Below are 15,610 nucleotides of genomic sequence, written 5' to 3' on the forward strand. Positions count from 1 at the left end.
TTAAATAATCTTTACTGAAAACAAACAAACAAAAAAAAAAACGATTATTTGTTTTCGCTTAATTAACATTCAGAAAACTCTGAACTATCTTTGATGGAAACAGTGTGGTTGTTGCTCTGTTCATGGTCTCGGTTTACAAGAAAAGTGATCCCCATTTTTCTCTCGTAAACCACTTTCAACTTATAAAGTGTAATTGAATTATAATAAACAGGCTATTTATTTAGCGATCGCTACTGCAATTCAGTCTTCGCAGAAAAGCTGTGACTTAAGACGGAAATTAGGCATCGGTTGCAAAGCAACTCGCCAACTTATGAGAAACTCATTATTCATATCTTTCCACAAACAAAAGAGTATTACGAACAACAAAGGGCGACGCAAATAATGAACCAATTAAGTCACTAATTCTGTTTATTTCTTCTATTTACATCGTAAAATGAAGAATTTTATTAATGGTTTAGTTCCATGGAAATATACTATCTGCTAATCAATCGGTTCCCCCCACCCCTTTTTTTTTATAAAGCAATTATAGTTGCTTAAACGCCATGCTGCAAAACTCCACATTTCCTACAAATAGTTTAATGAAAAAATGTAAACGCTCAGCGATCACGTATAAACCCATAAAAGTCGGATATTTCATTTATTTAAATTTGCTTGAAAACTATAACAAAAAAAAAAAAAAAAAGAAGATAGAGGGAAAGTGAATGATGAGAGATTCATTCAATCCAATACTCTTGGAGGGTAATGGATGGCAATGCTGTAGCCAATGAAGTTCTAACTGAGGCTCAGCTATTGCTGTTACCCTCCTGCTATGATCAGAGCTTTAATTGCTCAATAACACCTTAGCCCTACACTGTCCTCTACAGATAACGGGGAAGATGAAAAGCATTCTTGCTTCGCCCCTTTAAGCCAGTCCTTATAAGGAACAAAACAAAAAAAAAAAACAACTTTTTTTTTTCATTTTTCCAAACTTGAAATCCTGTTTTCTGTCGTCTTTTTAAAATGTCTTATATAGTTTTTGTCCAAATCGGTTTTGCAAAACAAACAAACAAAAGAAAAAAAAGCAAGTTTATCTCGATATCAAATATTCTAATCGTTTCAGGGTAATTATAATTCAAATGAACTTGATGCATGATAGCATTGAAAGAAAATTTACGGATCGTTTATTTCTTTATTTTCACTATTTTGTCTCCATTTCAATTCTGCGCTACCGGTTATCGTTCTTAAGTTGATGTAATAGATTAATGTTACATTTGTCAATTACAGAATGGAATTATTTATTTTCTAAATAATTTTTTTAATAATTATTTAATTTCTTCTAATAATATGACTGAAACATTTTCATAGTAATTCTTTTTTTAAATAAAATTATGATATAGAAGGCAATAGACAAATATGCACACTGTCAAAAATTGGTTCCATAAATATTTTAACTTGTAACATGGTAAAATAAATATACTTCTACCTAACATGGCGCAGAAAACTGTACTTTTTTTTTTTTTTTTTACGCTCAAGAAAGAAGTTTCAACATCCTAATGAAAAACCTGGAGTATCTAAGTGATCAGATTTTTTTATTATTCGTATGGGGCATCCCCCGTTCCTCAACCGTCCCTTAGGATTGGTTGAGCCCTCCTAGTGAAGGATTACGTACGTATTTTATGACTGACTGAAAAAAAAAACCCTCTACCCCCCATATGAGACCGGCTAACTCACCCTTAGTTGAAAGGTACCAAATGAAGGTTCCTCACGTCATGGAGGGGGAAGCGAACCCAGATCTTTCCGACCAAAGGGTTTCGTCCATACCGACTGAACTACGTAGGCTCTAGTGAGGAGATGAAGTGTGTAGATTATTCCTAGTTCATTTATCTAATTCAAGACGAACTATGGCATTTCTAGAATTACACAAATGAATTATAACTCCGTAGTTCATTTGTCGGAATGATGACCATACAGAGCAATCCCTCAAATCTGGGACTCCAGAAACTTAGAGACCGAGCAAACGTTTTTCTGCAAGGTCTGATGAAAGTGATCTTGGGACTCAACGATCATTCACCGTTGCATCTAGATTTAGGAGAATTAACTTTAGTCTTCCCAGTTATTCAAGTTCGTTTAACTGACGTATTCGAGGTTATTGTAAGAATGAGGTTAGACCGAAATCTTTCAGGAATAGTTTTATACATTATGTATATTCTGAGAAAATCAAGTGATAAGTAATAATACGGATAGTAAACATAACTGATTGACACATACACCTCTTTTTTTCTCCGTCTTAGATTTGTTGTTATCTTGGTAGATAAACCTAGCAGGCAAAAGTTTGCCAAAGAGCTCACCGTATCGCCGATTGCTCTCCTACACACACACCGACGTTCGACCAGAGGGTTTGCTGCGAGTGATCCATTCCAGGGAGAGGCAGTGGCTCGTGAAACGCGGTCTGACAGTAATATAGTGGGAGGCACACTACAAATTCTGAAGGCCGAGCAGCAATGAAATCATCGCGAGTTCTTGTAGGGAAAAGCCTATATGACCTTCGTATTCAACTGACGGCGAATGTATGACCTCGCGACTTCCTGCCACCGGATTACTGGTGAAAGCGCACGTGAGGTGCTTTTTTTTTTTTTTTTTTTTTTTTTTTTTTTTTTGTACGCTTACGATTCAGTTTGTTGGCATCTTAGGAAATAGTGGTTAGTTGTCTTGAGTACTTTTTTCTCATGGAAATAGTAAAGGGGGGGGGTTACATGTATGAATGAAGAAGAGGCGATAATGCATTCCCTTCAGAAAGGAAGGGACAGTAATGTCTTTCATAACGCAGGTGGGCTTTAAAAGACCACCTGTAGATTAAGTTTGTCTATTGGTGTTTGTCCAACATGTGAAACTTGATTGATGTCAGAGCTATTACAATGTTTCTCGCAAGTTCTTCTGGACCACAGAATCGAGTCAAACTGCTCGGTGGGATTCTAACTTTTGCAAATGAACAGTAGTGCGATCTACATGCTCAGTTATCCAATCTGATCATTCTTTAAAGCCAGGAAATTAACGTTTTCATCTCTTTAAAACGGCATACCTTTCATCTCCAAAACAATAAAGAATATGAAATTGAGTCTCATTGTTATCTAAAGTAACTTTATCTAATTTATTTTTAAGAGATATATGCTTCGATTCGTATTTTAATTTTATAGAAATTTTTGTAAACTATAATATTTTATTTAATTTAATAACATAATTTCAATATTTTTAAATAATTTCAGAGATAATGACAGTAAATATACTGTGCTTTTTATAAAGTTTAAAAAATACTTAACGTTTTATTTTAAAATTTTTATAATGTGTACATATATATTTATAATGAGTTCATATATATATATATACAGTATATATATATATATATATATATATATATATATATATATACAGTATATATATATATATATATATATATATATTTATTTATTTATTTATAATGAGTTCAATAAATAAAAACCAGGGTGGCATATAAATGACATCTGATTGACTTCGTATTAATTAAATACTATTTAATTTTCATGTCTTTCTTAATGATAATTAAAATTGATTTATGACGTGTTTTTTAAAGTATAAACTCTAGTGATTTACACAATCAAGGAATAATTATTGGTAAGCTTAAAGCGTGTTTTCAAAGATTTTATAATGACATTCAATTTGATTCTAGTAGCTCTTCATTTTCATGAACAAACAGTACTTTAGTTGATGAGTCCCAACCGGCAGATTGCTCAACAAGATTTGGTGTTAGTAGCAGATAGTTGCACAAAATAGATATGATACACTAGTGAGAAATCAAACAGAACTTCAACTTAATAATAATAATTAACTGTTAAATCTAAATAAAATCAGAAATATTTTAAAGACCAAGAAGTGGTTATTAAAATAGTTCTGATTTTAACAACGAACAGACAAAAGTATAATAGCTAATCTCTAAAAATTAAAATTTATTATAAGTTAATGACTTCTCATATATTGGCTACGACTTCTCATAGCCAAGAAATAATTTACTTATTTGAATAGTTATTTAATTTAAATGTGAAACTGTTGTGACACTGTAAGCATAGTTAATTTCTACGAAGTCCTTTAGTTGCAAAGATCTGGATTCGAATCCAGTGTAAGACGCGGAGAACCTTTAAAATGGTTTATCTGCTGTAGGAAGTTAGTTGGCCTCATATGAAATTAGACACTCGTATTTTTTTTTTTTTTTAATTTATATTAAACAGCAGCAAACCTGAAAGAGGAAGTTCGCAATACACAGACGTGATACGCTGACCTCCATAGACTTGGGCATCAGGCATAATCACAAACAACAAAAACAACGGACAGTTCACAAAGCGTGTTTGTAAATGTTGCATTTTTAACAAACACGATATTTATTTTCATTCTCGTATAAAGTTAAGTAGTAAAATGATATAACGTTGGTTTGTTTTATGTGCTTCTCACCAACGAATGGTTGCACGCACGCACGCACGCACACACACACACGCACGCGCGCGCGCGCACACACACACACACACACACACACACACACACACACACACACACACACACACACACACACACACACACACACACAGACCTTGTAATTAATTTGCACGGAATACGTTCAACTTGGAAAGGTAAGTAATGACTTTGTGAAGCCATCCTAAGTAACGTTCCTCATCTTGTGTTTCATGAATTAATATTTGAATGTAGTAGTATTAATAATTTAATATGAATTTGAATTCTGACAGTTGTGGATGGAGTTATCCTCCCGCAGTTAATAGCAGACAGTATATTGTCACACGCGCTTGCATTTTAAGTGTTGTCCTAATTTTATCTTTTATCTGTACATATTGACAATGGCTAGGAAACCCAGCAGAAAATTCAACAAATATTAAATGATATTTTCCTTATAAGTGTCATTTCGCTATATATATATATATACGTTAAAGATACCAAGCTATTTTAAACCTGGATTTTACTCAATTTTTCCCAAGTAAGCAAACAGATAAATATATAAGTCAAGTTTGCGCCTGCACGTAGCGTGAGTCTAACTGACCCACAAGGTAGTGCAACTCGTGGTAAATGTGAAATAAGCTCTGATCACTATTCTTAATATTTACCCTTAATGCAAAGCCCATCTCCTTGAGGAGATGTATGATGCTATGCATTAAAGGCAAGGGGCCACTACCCAAACCGGTTTCGACCTTTATTGAGGTCTCATCAGTGGGAGCCAGGCTTAGAAATACCAAGGTTAAGTAATACAGAGCTTATAAGTATTTTATTTTACCAAAACAAGTTACCAAAAGGTGCTTTGACCTTTTGAAAATCTCAGGATAAGAGATAGATGAAAAACTTTCTACACACACACACACACATATATATATATATGTAAATTTATTTATTATTATGTAGTCCATTACTTCTCGATATTTAGTTCCAATTTGATCTTGCCTTTGGTAAATTAAAGAGATAAGTAAAACTTCTAGAAAAGAAAACTATTCCTCATGCTACGTGTATTCACCTTTTCATTTTGGTTCAGAATTCGAACCATCCTGCGAGCTCTGAAACTTACAATTACTTACTTAAAGACATCTGATCTCTACGTATGAACCTTTATAGTCCTTATAAGGACTGGCTTAAAGGGGCAAAGCAAGAATGCTTTTCATCTTCCCCGTTATCTGTATAGCACAGTGTAGGGATAAGGTGTTAATGAGCTATTAAAGCTCTGATCATGGCAGGAGGGTAACAGCAATAGCCCAGCCTCAGTTAGAACTTCATTGGCTACAGCATTGCAATCCATTACCCTCCAAGGGTATTAATCATCACCGCATCTCGGGAATTATCTTTTAATATCCATACGTATGAACCCCTGCTCTGCATATTTTTTTTATTGAAAATTATATTAATAATAAAAAGGTGTATAGGAAAATCTTCTAAAACAATTTAAAATTTTTCAATAAAGTAAACAGTTTAAAGATATTTATTTAAAATATAAGTTTATTTATATTTAATTAATACATTATACAGAAAACAGTCATAATGGATAAGCTGGTAAAGTCCTAAATCATCATCGTTGGATGATTTAAGACTTTACCAGCTTAGCCTTGTAATGTCGGCAAAGGTTGATCGATTGGTAGAGCCTCTGCTACTAATGGCCCCGTTAAGTAAGTTTGGCGCGGTTAGTAGTTAGAAGGGGACCAATCGTTCGATGCTGTTGGCACACTCTCCCTCGATGAGTATTTGGAACCCCTGGAGGTGTCAAATAATAATATTCAATTATGTATAGAAAATATTGAATCATTATACATGCTATATTTTTTTAAACATAGAAACATAATAAGTTTCGAGATCTCGAAACTTTTAAGCTTCTTTCTATATCTAGCCTATATTTGGCTATAAAAAATGAATGGATTTATATATTCTTTATTTCAGTATCCAGCTTATGCCAAACTGAGGCTATTTTTTTTTTTTGCTCTATACTTTAGTATGCTATATTTTTGTTTCTGTGCATCATGATAACAGTACGATTAGTATTACATTAATGGACCCTAACTGCTTGGCTAAAATTGAAGTGCGTACTATTTGGAAAAGTGAAATATTAGAAGTACAGTTCAATCATTCGTTAGCCTTTTGTCAATGCCGTTGACGCTCTGGTATTAGGAATCCGCTTGACGAGTCGTGAAAACTGGAAACAGAATTGATTTGCAAAAGAACAACGAAAGCGATGTGTGTTGTAAAAATAAATAAATAAAAATATATTTTATTATATTATTATTATTTTTTTTTTGTATAAATTTATTTTATTAAATTTCATAGAATTGACGTACGCAGTATGCAAATCCCAGTTTGAAACTCGGGTAAAAAAAAAAAAAAAACCCGGATTATTTCTGTTTCTAAGACAAAATAGAAATCGTTAAGACAAAACAGAAACCGAACTATACATCACAATCAAACCAATACTTAAAAGAGATTTCATTTCGTTCTTTCAACAGTTACGTTGATCTATTGAGAAGGTCATTGTTTGTAATCAAATAACTGATATATGAGTTTCTTTATCTGCAAAGAGTCATCTAAGCAATAACATCTTTTTCGTCAGTTAATCACATACAAAACTTTTACTAGCAACAGTTAAGATAATATCCTCCACAACAGTTAAGATATAGTATCGAAAGCTACCAAGGTTAGTAGCTCGCCGAAGACGATTTCCCTATTAGCGTTGTAAACCATATCTAAGCCAGCGTAGTTTACCTTGGTCTCGGACTGCCGTCAATGGCTAATCCGAGAGGGTAACTCCTGTCCTCCAACAAGGGGGGGTAGGGGGTGGGGGAAGAATCAGCGTTGATGAATACGAGCTACACTCTGCACACATGACCTAAACACTGTGAACGAAGCTTTGACGGCGATGGGTTTTTCCGTAAAGAGAGCTTATACCCGACCTCACTAAGAATGCTACTTAGAATTAAGCAGAGTTGTAATCCGACAAATCGGCTCATGAACCGGTCGAGGTAGCTGATTTTCTGCCGTATATTTCCGTAGTTAGCTTGTCAGACACATTTAAGCTTTGGTAATTGAGATTTGCCGCAGAAGGGAGGAAGGGTGGGGAAGAAAAAAAAAGGAGGAGGGACGAACTGTGGATGGAGTTATTTGTCAAAGTGGGTAGTGAGTGGCGAATTGAGAAAACATCCAATGGATCACATGAAAGAAACACGAAATATTTTTTGTTTTTTTTCTTTTCTATGTTGGATTGATCGAATTTCTATCTCAGTGACAAACCCCGACAATTTTGATACCTATAATATCCTCATATTAAAAATATTTAGTTAATAATATTTAGTGCCAATCACTTACTTCTCTGTGAGAGAAAATTCTGACTCTCACTGTTTTTTTTTTTTTTTTTTTTTTTTTTAAGAAACGTCACAGAAACTCAACCTTCGCGGATGTCTCTTGTCCTTTCTTTACTTATCACATAAAGAAAAAAAAAATCAACTGGCATCCCATAAAACCCTTTCAGAAGTTTATAGATGTCTATCATGTCACCTCTCTCTTACTCCTGTTTATCAGTGTTTGAATTCCACATACTCGCAATCTGTCCTCATAATCTCCATTCCATATTCCTAATAACATCTTATAACTCTTCTGTACACAATTTCAATAACTTGCTAATACTTGAATAGACACACATTATCATTTATCCACAGTTCCAGCCAATTCAAGCCATTAAATGTTGCGTGTCAGTAGCATCTCTGATTTCCCTGCCTATCTTTGCATCGTCAGCAAACAATTGAACACGATCTGTCAGGTGCTTTCCAATATCATTAATGTTTAGATTGAATAAAAATAGTCGAGGAACTTATCTAACTGAGCATCTAAAATCTGAAAGACTAACACTATCTACACATCACTTTCTCATATCCGTCCGTCAGCCACCCACACATTCAAGTCAATAGATTATATTTCATTCATATATCCTCCATTTTTTATGCAACAGCCTTTCGTATAGTATCGTTAGCAAAGTCCAACATTATCATAGTGTGTCAATTACCTTTATGCAACGCCATAATAACATTGTTATAAAATATGAGTAAATTGCTCAGACACGATGTCACTTTAGTAAACCATACTGTTCTTTGTAAAGTATTTCTTGCCTGTCAACTCATTTCTGTATGCGAGCGCTTACCAACTGTTCTAAAATCTTCACTGACAGTTCAGAGATACCGATAGGTTGGTAGTCTAGACAAATCAATTTTTGTATTCCTTGTATAAATGGATTATCGTATATGATACAGTCATGCACAATTATACAGGTAAAGGGCCTAACTAGCTCAGCTGAACATTCTTTAGCGCATCTGTGGTATCCGATCTGTCCCTATTTGCGAATTGTTATCCAGGTTATGCAAACAGCTCTAGAACCACCCTCTCGTGCACCTCTATCTCTTCATACACTGTACTAGCACTGTGCACTATGTTACATATACCTGGTTGATAGATCTCAGCGAAGTGAGCGCTCCTTAGTTTAACAAAAATATTTTCTTTTACTCAACTTCTTCACTTCGTTTCAACTTTCTTTGCTACTTTTTTACGATAACTTTTTTTTTTTACTCAGCTACAGATAATCCAAAAATAATTTTTGGATTATTTTTAGCCTACATATGAATTTCTTCTCATATTTCCGATTTTGCTTCCCGTATAATACTTGTAGATTTTCTGGCGTGAGGTTTTATATATTTCATAACTCCTTTTATGTTATTCTCACGATATTCCACCCACACCTTCATTTTGTTTTAAATTTTATTGATCTCTTGCTTAATAAGATTGACCATCCATTTCACTCCCATCTACTTGTTCGTTGAACTCTAGGGAAAAATTCAGATACTGAATCATTTCTGCGTCTTTTCACTGCTTCACCCCATGAACTGCTGATATCCTTCACATTCAGCAAAAGAAAGGTGTGATTGGACCGAATACATTATTCTCCTGAGTTTGTCATAATTGACAGTTTTGTAATTCAGCGTTGTGTCCTTTTACCTAACTGGAACATCCATACTTATCTACTTGCCAGGTTAGTACAGCATAAGGATCACCAGTTAGTGGCAAAAAATTCACATCCTTAATTGAGTCCCCTCCCCTCCCCCCTTCTACTCTAGGATGAATTCCTGAGAAAACGTTTTGAGAACGTCGTCTCAACAGCTCAATAAATTCTAAGTTACCCATAATGCTTAGTACCTGTCAGGCTAGTTTGGTGATGCACTTCCTCATCAACAACTGAATCGCCGCAACAACAACACTCCACTATATATAGTTCATCCTGTTAGTCTCTACTTCACACCGGATACCCTCAAACTCACTGCAGCATGAAACATTATTGCTTTCATCACTTTCCACTCTAACTAGAATCAAATAAGTCGATATCATTAACAGTAATCCCCTCCTTACTCTGCTATCTCTTCTGTCCTTCCTAAACATATTGGATTCCTTCCACCCGATTTCATTTATTGCATCTGACTCCGAGGTTTCACAAATGACAACAGTGCTAGACTACAACCTATTCACCAAGGCAACAAACTCAACCTTTTTATTCCTGATGCTTCTAGAATGTTTGTATCGATATAGGACGTTACCTCCTGGTTTTTCGCATACTTATATCGGCATCCTGCTAGGCCCAATTAGGTAGATTTCTCTTTCACATCCGTCCCCACCGTTACACATTCAAAACGCGAACCCAATGCATTCAGGTCCACCTCCTTTACCAGATTCATAACCATGCGTTCGTTAACATTTATATAATTATTAGGTTTGCACACATTAACTGCACTTATTCATATATTCTCACCGTTCCTCTCATAATGATCTAGTTTCCCTGAATTTTGTTCTCAGTCTAATAAGTAAGTTCTCCGGATTCCTGATATCGTATCCATTTACTTCTTTTTATTATTATTATCGTAGAAAACTAAATAATACTATTGATTGTTTTTCTGTATTCATCTTCCTTTTCTACTGAAACGAACTTGGAATAAGACGCAGGTGAAGGTTATCATCATCATCATTAGTCCTAACACCCATTTAAACGCTCATGACCTTCCAAGCAGCCTTGGATTTCGTAACCGTAATTCGAGGATTAGGTGATTTTCCCTATCCTCGTATATATGCCCTATATAAGTATTTTTTTTTTTTTTTTGTTTGTAAATTACATGTTCTACCGACCAGTTTGCGGGATGAAAAACCCGATTTTCCGGGAGGAAAAAACCTTGCCACCACCACCACCGTATGAGACCGGCTAACTCACCTCCAGTTGAAAAACTCTGATAAGGTTCTGGAATTGTCGTGTCACCTGGATAGTCACGAGATTGTTCACAACATTTACTTTTAGCATTCAACGAATTTGTTGTAGTCAGTTATAATCAGAGATGCCGAGAGAGGGAGTCAGGCTCTAGTGCTTCGCTTATAAACGTATATTCGCTTGCGCTTTCAGATTTAGACTAGGACCGGCTTCCACAGACCCCATTCCGGGACATTTGTAAGTGAGTAAATCATCGTTTTTAAATATATTTGTAAATGAACTGTGAATAATCATAGTTTCATTCTTTAATTCCTAAAAGTCGCGCACTTAACCATCACTTTGAAAAGTTGAAGATTTTATGCGGCTTCTTCCTACGAAACTGTTTTGTAAGCCTGTGGTACACTAGTAGGCTAAGGAATTTTTTCTATTATATATATATATATATATATATATATATATGAAGGGAATGATTTCCCTTCCAGAAAAACCTGAAATTCTTTTTTTCAAAAAATGCATTGTTAACATAACATCAAGGTTTTTAGTTTTTTTTTTAACGTGAATTATCCATTCTTATTGTTTATTTTTATTAGTTTATTCATTCGATTATAATGCATCATATTTGAAATAAAGAAAACAGAAAACTTCTCTAAAGATCTCTTTTCAAAAAAACAATATTACCAGTTAGTTGCCAGGATTCAACAGTTTTCACTTACAAGTCGCATTAACCGTTGACTTTTGAAATTTATTTGTAGCTGAGGTTACATTTCTGAAAGTAGACGATCTAAGCACTGCTTCCCGTAAACATTCGAATTCATTAAATATGCATCGAGCAATAATCGAACTTGAGCCGCCTTAAGGCTCTTCTGTAGATGGATGGATGCAAGAAGGAATATCTCTTGCATGTAAAATAGAACCATTACAGGCTAAAAGAAAATGTGCTCGCTTAGTAAAAAGCTAAGTGTAACAGAAAAGACAGAGCACAGAGAAGTCGAGTAAACAAACACAAAAAAAATAAAAAAAAGTCTTCTACGATGCACTTTTTCAAATATTCATCTCTCACAAGCAATTGATGATTTTAGTTTTCATACTTGGTCACGAGAATGTGAAAACGCACAGTTGAATAGGAAGAAAATAAGGTGGTTGGTTCATTCGGTACCGTTTTCATTACATTAAAATAATATTATCATTGAATCACCAGACAAATAATCTGTCATTTTCAGTGAAATGTCCAAGTGAAGAATATAAATAAGATAAGCATATGCAAATTGAAAACATATTTCGCCTAAACACGGTATGCGTTTGTGAAGGAATCATGTCAAACTTTATATAAACATTTTCAATTAAAATACGCCATTGATGCAAGGTGGGTATTACAGACTGAGAATTAAACACATTCAGTGGGGAAGTGGAACAAACTATAGTCTTCTTCTTCGACCTATCCGTCCCTTAAAACGGGTAGAGCCCTGATTAGGAGGTCACGACGAATTAATGAAGGTCACTTCTCTGCTGCATCCCATCCCTTAAGGGCAAGTATTTATGACTGTAGATTTGGGTGTTTATGGGGTTTGCCTGTTCTGAGGGACGAAAAATCCGAGTTTCAGGGAGGAAAAACCTGCTCATACCTCCGTATGAGCCCAACTAACTCGCAATTTGATTGAAAAGACCTGATAAAGATACCTCAATTCAGACGAGATTCGAACTCGGGTCTTTCCAATCAAAAGGCTCATCTACACTAACTGAGCTATGGAGGCTCACCATATTATGCTCGCACTCATTAATAACTAAAATCGAGCATCGAAAATATTCGCATTTCATTTAATCCATTGTTCTTTGCATATAGCGCAAAACATAGTAATAACTGAAATACGAATATAGCGAAAAAGGTGTGTTCTACAGATAGTGATAACGAAAATACGAAAAACCTCCACACGAAGTATTAAGCAATAAAAAATAATTGAAAGAACATTAATTACTTTTTTTTTTTTTTTTGTGATAGACCGAGTCCTTGACTCTTTATCCCTTCATCTGATTGAAGAAAATGTGAGGATGGGATGTTATTGAGCTATAAGCTCTAGTCATGGCTGGGAAACGGCAATAGCCGATCCTTAGTTAAAACTTCATTGGCTACAGCATTGCCATCCATTACCCTTTAAGGGTATTAATCACCTCATCTCACGGTCGATCCTTATTGTTTCTACTCAACTTATTTAATTTTATTATAAAAAACAATAGGTGTATTATTTTTAACAAGATATCTTTAAGATTTAAATTAATTCAAAACATATTACTTATTATTTTTCCACAAAAATAAGTGCTTCATCTATTATAAAGAAAAATACATTAGATTTATTTGGCTGTAACAATATAAAAATGAAAACCGACTAGTTTCGCCACAGATACCAGTGGCTTCTGGGTTAGGACGAACATAAATGCAATAAAAAGGTTAACATGAACCATTATATTAGTAAAATTTTACTCAAGAGTCTCCTCAAATCTGTTGACATAAGAGTGGTCTTCAAGCCCATTTTAACTACACGAGGTTTATTTCATTCGCCTTAAGACCAGTCAAGTCAAGTAGAAAAATAAAGATAGGCTTATTAAATGTCAGTAATTTATTTGTTATCTGTCTTATTATAAGTATTGCATCTATGCGATATTTTGTCTAAATCTTTGCTATTCTTTACACAGTCGGATGTTAGTTTTAATACTTTATTTAATGAATTTATCCCTTAATAATTTTCTTCTAACCCTTTTCTTAAATGTGCGTATGATAGTACTTTCTTTCCATTTTTCAGGTATGATTTGATATTCTATAATTTTGCACAAATTATTTTCTGTTCCTTTAGGAGTAGTGGTCCACCAATATTTTAACATTTCTGAAATACGATTTTTCTCAAGTGACTTCCTATTAATTAGTTTCTAACAATCATAAAAACACATATACTCGTGTATGTATGTATATATATATATATATATATATATATACACACACACACATATATATATATATATATATATATATATGCTGAACGATGCCTTGGTAACAAACGAATTCTTAAGTGAGAATTATTGAGGATAGGTCTCATACGAGCAGTTCGGTACTTATTCGTTATATGTTTCTTTTAAAAAAAATCTGTGAAATAGAACCAAATACTGAAATCTATTTAATTTATCTTTCAGGTGATTTGATAACCATGACGACATTAGAGATCCGAGAACAATCTCCCAATTTGCCGTATCTATTTTACTGAATTAAATTCCAAGCTTGATGTTAACAATGGCTACATCTACATCCTTTCGAAACATAACGCCACCTGATGGCGCCACCACTTGCAAAACTCCAAAGCCTATTGAAAGCGAGAGAAACAACTTGGGACAAGAGCAATCCTCTAGCAGTGATGACTCCAAACGACATTCCCTCGCCTTCTCTATAGCCAAAATAATGGAACCCGGCCCTCAAAAAACAAAGTCGGGTACACATCCACTGCTAGACACCATGTTGCAAGACTTCAAGAAGAGAATAAGTAGTGCCACGTTCAATCACAACGTCGCAACTTCGTGTGTCAATCCTCTTGTGGCAACCAATTTTCCTCTTCATCATCCTGGAACCATCGGACATTTGAACGTTCCAATGGCCGAAGGACGAAATGGTTTCCATTCCAATGGACCTGCTGGAATTGCTGATTCCGTGTACGAAGCTGCTCTTAAAAGACTTATCCACTCATCTGGACTTCAGGATTTCAGGTACCAACTTAACAACTATGGCACGGAAGCCACGTCACGTGTATGGCAAACCCGTTCCCATGATTTGTTACGGCAGTATGGTCTTCTTTATTCGCCTTATCCTTCTCCGACTGCTGAAGCCGCTGGTCACATGCTTACTCTGCGAGACAACAGCAACCATCGACCAGAAGCGGATCACTTTGCTAGACAATGGAAAGAACTGTCACTGTTTTCTTCCCCATCATCCCGTTTGGTAGATCCCACGTTCCACAAGGTGCTCAGACCTCAACCTTTGCACGCATCAGCTGGAAATGGAACCACCTCGCACACTGGAGGAACCAACAGTCATATGCTAGGAAGTCGAACATCATCTTCGAGATCTACTTCAATATCCGGTGACTCGACATCAGGACACACCTCAAAAGGTCAAGGGTCAAACGATACCAGTGACACTGCAGCTCATCAAAGTGCTACCACACTGCGAGTAAAGAGGAGCAGCAACAAGCAAAAGACCTTTACTTGTCCAGAATGCGGCAAGGTGTTCAATGCTCATTACAACCTTACCCGTCACATGCCAGTACATACGGGTGCCCGACCTTTCGTTTGTAAAGTGTGCGGTAAGGGATTTCGTCAAGCCAGTACGTTGTGTCGTCATAAAATTATCCACACTCAAGAAAAACCTCACAAGTGTCAAACATGTGGCAAAGCATTTAACAGAAGTTCGACGTTGAACACCCACATCAGAATTCATGCTGGTTATAAGCCATGGGTTTGCGAATTTTGCGGAAAAGGGTTCCATCAAAAAGGCAATTATAAAAACCACAAGCTGACTCACAGCGGAGAAAAAGCTTACAAATGTACCGTGTGCAACAAGGCATTCCACCAGATCTATAATCTTACATTTCATATGCATACACACAATGACAAGAAGCCCTATACGTGCAAAGTATGCGGGAAAGGATTCTGTAGGAACTTTGATCTCAAAAAACACATGAGAAAACTTCATGATAGTAATGCGTCATCTTCAAATCAATCTGGAGGAATACCGGTGACTGGATCCGGTCATGCATCCTCTACAGTCACTGTGAGTTTGGTGAATCCGTTCTTTGT

The sequence above is a fragment of the Typopeltis vanoorti genome, chromosome 3, assembly GCF_054136105.1.
Source record: "Typopeltis vanoorti isolate ZY-2024b chromosome 3, IOZ_Tvanoo_1.0, whole genome shotgun sequence".
NCBI lineage: Eukaryota > Metazoa > Arthropoda > Arachnida > Uropygi > Thelyphonidae > Typopeltis > Typopeltis vanoorti.